This window comes from Arachis hypogaea, chromosome 15 (genome assembly GCF_003086295.3).
Source record: "Arachis hypogaea cultivar Tifrunner chromosome 15, arahy.Tifrunner.gnm2.J5K5, whole genome shotgun sequence".
Lineage (NCBI taxonomy): Eukaryota > Viridiplantae > Streptophyta > Magnoliopsida > Fabales > Fabaceae > Arachis > Arachis hypogaea.
This window is the reverse complement of record NC_092050.1, coordinates 120,036,101-120,039,772: the sequence shown is the minus strand read 5'-3', so window position 1 is coordinate 120,039,772 and position 3,672 is coordinate 120,036,101. Positions and strand designations below refer to the sequence as shown.

The window sequence follows — 3,672 nt, the reverse complement described above, 5'->3', positions numbered from 1 at the left end:
CTTATTTTTTTTCCAAATAATTTTCGAAAAAATACAAAAAAAATTAGTAAAATCATAAAAACCAAAAATTTTGTGTTTTTTTTGTTTGAGTCTAGTGTCTATTTTTAAATTTGGTGTCTTGCATATTTTTAATTTTCTTGCATTTTTCGAATATATGCATTATGTTCTTCATCGATCTTCAAGTTGTTCTTGATGATTTTCTTGGGTTTGATCTTTAAATTCTCTTGTTTTGTGTCTTTTGTTGTTTCTCATGTGCATTCTCAATTTGTTAGTGTCTCTAATATGAAAATTTCTAAGTTTGGTGTCTTGCATGCATTGTATATCTGATCTTAGTTTTCCATGATTAGTTTCATTTTTTGTTTTTCATCATTAAAAATTCAAAAAAAAATTTCAAAATTATGTCTTTTCAAGTCAGTAATACAAAGAATTGAAGATTCAGAACGTACAGCAGAGGAATTACAGAGAAAAAACTAGGTGTTCAAAACGCCCAGTGAGGAAGGAAAACTGGCGTTTAAACGCCAGCCAGGGTACCTGACTGGGCGTTAAACGCCCAAAAGGGTAGTATTTTGGGCGTTAAACCCCAGAATGGATACCATTCTGGGCGTTTAATGCCAGAATGGATACCATTCTGGGCGTTTAACGCCAGGACAACACAAGGGAGGTAAGTTAGTTTTTAATTCAAATCCTTTTCAAATTTTCATAATTTTTCAAAATCAAATCTTTTCCAAATCATATTTTTTTATCATATCTTTTTCAAAATAAAATCTTTTCCATTTTTCTCTCACTATTTTCGAAAATCCTTGCTACCAATTAATGATTTGATTCAAAAATTTCAAATTTGTTACTTCCTTGCTAAGAAAGGTTCAATATTTGAATTTTAGAATCATCTCTTTTAAATTTCTTGTTAGCCAAGTCATTAATTTAAAAAAAAATAAATTTTTTTTAAATTGTTTTTCAATCATATCTTCTTAATCACATCTTTTTCAAATTTTCAATCATATCTTTTTGATTGCCAATTTCAAAATCTTTTTCAAAATCACTTAACCACTTTCTCACTTTTAAATTTCGAAAATCATCAACCACTTTTTCAAAATTCTTTTTAATTAATTTAAATTTTTTTAAATTTTGTTTTCGAAAATCTCCCCACCTCCTCACCCTCTTTTATTTAAGGACTAACACTTCTCCTCTATTAGCAATTCGGACTCTCTCCCTCTCTATAAGTTCGAATTCCCCTCTCTACCTCATCCTTCTATTCTTCTTTTCCTCTGACACCTCAAGGAATCTCTATACTGTGACATAGAGAATTTAATACTTTCTTGTTCTCTTCTCTTTCATATGAGCAGGAACAAAGACAAAGGCATTCTTGTTGAAGCTGATCCTGAACCTGAAAGGACCTTGAAGAGGAAGCTAAGAGAAGCTAAAGCACAACTCTCTGGAGAGGACCTAACAGAAATTTTCGAAAAAGAAAAAGACATGGCAGCTGAAAATAACAACAATGCTAACAATGCAAGGAAGATGCTTGGTGACTTCATTGCACCTTCTTCTGACTTCTGTGGAAGGAGCATCGCAATTCTTGCAATTGGAGCAAACAAATTTGAGCTTAAGCCTCAATTAGTTTCTCTAATGCAGCAGAATTGCAAGTATCATAGACTTCCTTTGGAAGATCCTCATCAGTTTTTAGCTGAATTCTTGCAAATCTGTGACACTGTCAAGACCCATGGGGTTGACCCTGAGGTTTACATACTTATGCTTTTCCCTTTTGCTGTAAGAGACAGAGCTAGGACATGGTTGGACTCACAACCTAAAGAAAGCCTGAACTCTTGGGAAAAGCTAGTCAATGCCTTCTTGGCAAAGTTCTTTCCACCTCAAAAATTGAGTAAGCTTAGAGTGGAAGTCCATACCTTCAGATAGAAGGAAGGCGAATCCCTCTATGAAGCTTGGGAAAGATACAAGCAATTGATCAGAAGGTGTCCTTCTGGCATGCTTTCAAAATGGAGCATCATATGCATATTCTATGATGGTTTATCAGAACTGTCCAAGATGTCATTGGACAACTCTGCTGGTGGATCTCTTCATCTGAAGAAGACGCCTGAAGAAGCCCAGGAACTCATTGAAATGGTTACAAATAACCAATTCATGTACACTTCTGAAAGGAATCCTGTGAACAATGGGACGACTCAGAAGAAAGGAGTTCTTGAGGTTGATACTCTGAATACCATATTGGCTCAGAATAAAATATTAACTCAGCAACTCAATATGATTTCTCAGAGTCTGTCTGGAATGCAAGCAGCAACAGGCAGTACTAAGGAAGCATCTTCTGAAGAAGAAGCTTATGATCCTAAGAACCCTGCAATGGAAGAGGTGAATTATATGGGAGAACCCTATGGAAACCCCTATAATCCTTCATGAAGAAATCATCCAAATCTCTCATGGAAGGACCAACAGAAGCCTCAACAAGGCTTCAACAACAATAATGGTGGAAGAAATAGGTTTAGCAATAGCAAGTCTTTTTCATCATCTTCTCAGCAACAGACAGAGAATTCTGAGCAGAGTCTCTCTAGCTTAGCAGCCATAGTCTCTGATCTATCTAAAGCCACACTAAGTTTCATGACTGAAACAAGGTCCTCCATTAGAAATTTGGAGGTACAGGTGGGTCAGTTGAGTAAGAAAGTTACTGAACTCCCTCCTAGCACTCTCCTAAGCAATACAGAAGAGAATCCCAAGAGAGAGTGCAAGGCCATAAATACGTCCCACATGGCCAAATACATAGAGGAGGGAAAGGCAGTGACTTCCACTGAGGAAGACCTCAAGGGACGTCCTCTGGACAAAAGGGAGTTCTCCTTTGAGGAACCAAAGGAATTTGAGGCTCATACAGAGATTATAGAGATTCCATTAAACTTCCTTCTGCCATTTATGAGCTCTGATAAGTATTCTTCCTCTGAAGAGGATGAAGATATTGCTGAAGAGCAAGTTGCTAAGTACCTTGGAGCAATCATGAAGCTAAATGCCAAGTTATTTGGTAATGAGACTTGGGAGGATGAACCTCCATTGCTCATCAATGAACTTAATGATCCGGTTCGACTGAAATTACCTCAGAAGAGACAGGATCCTGGAAAGTTCTCAATACCTTGTACCATAGGCACCATGACCTTTGACAGGGCTCTGTGTGACCTAGGGTCAAGTATAAACCTCATGCCCCTCTCTGTAATAGAGAAACTAGGGATCCTTGAGGTGCAAGCTGCAAGAATCTCACTAGAGATGGCAGACAATTCAAGGAAACAGGCTTATGGACTTGTAGAGGATGTCTTGGTGAAGGTTGAAGGCCAGTACATCCCTGCTGATTTCATAATCTTGGAAACTGGAAAGAATATGGATGAATCCATCATCCTTGGCAGACCCTTCCTAGCCACAGCAAAAGCTGTGATTGATGTTGACAAAGGAGAGTTGGTCTTTCAAGTGAATGAGGACTACCTTGTGTTTAAGGCTCAAGGATCTCCCTCTGTAACCATGGAGAGGAAGCATGAAAAGCTTCTCTCAATGCAGAGTCAAACAGAGCCCCCACATTCAAACTCTAAGTTTGGTGTTGGGAGGCCATCATCATGCTCTGAGTATCTGTGAGGCTCCATGAGAGCCCACTGTCAAGCTATTGACATTAAACAAGCGCTTGTTGGG

At 37.8% G+C, this 3,672-nt stretch overlaps 1 non-coding gene across 1 annotated transcript; it reads right to left on the bottom strand.

Annotated features, from left to right (window-relative positions):
- Positions 1 to 1,878: 1,878 nt before the first annotated feature.
- LOC112753383 (small nucleolar RNA R71) lies at positions 1,879 to 1,982 on the bottom strand. Its single transcript, XR_003177772.1, has one exon. It is a non-coding gene; the product is annotated as a small nucleolar RNA R71 (small nucleolar RNA).
- Positions 1,983 to 3,672: the final 1,690 nt, after the last annotated feature.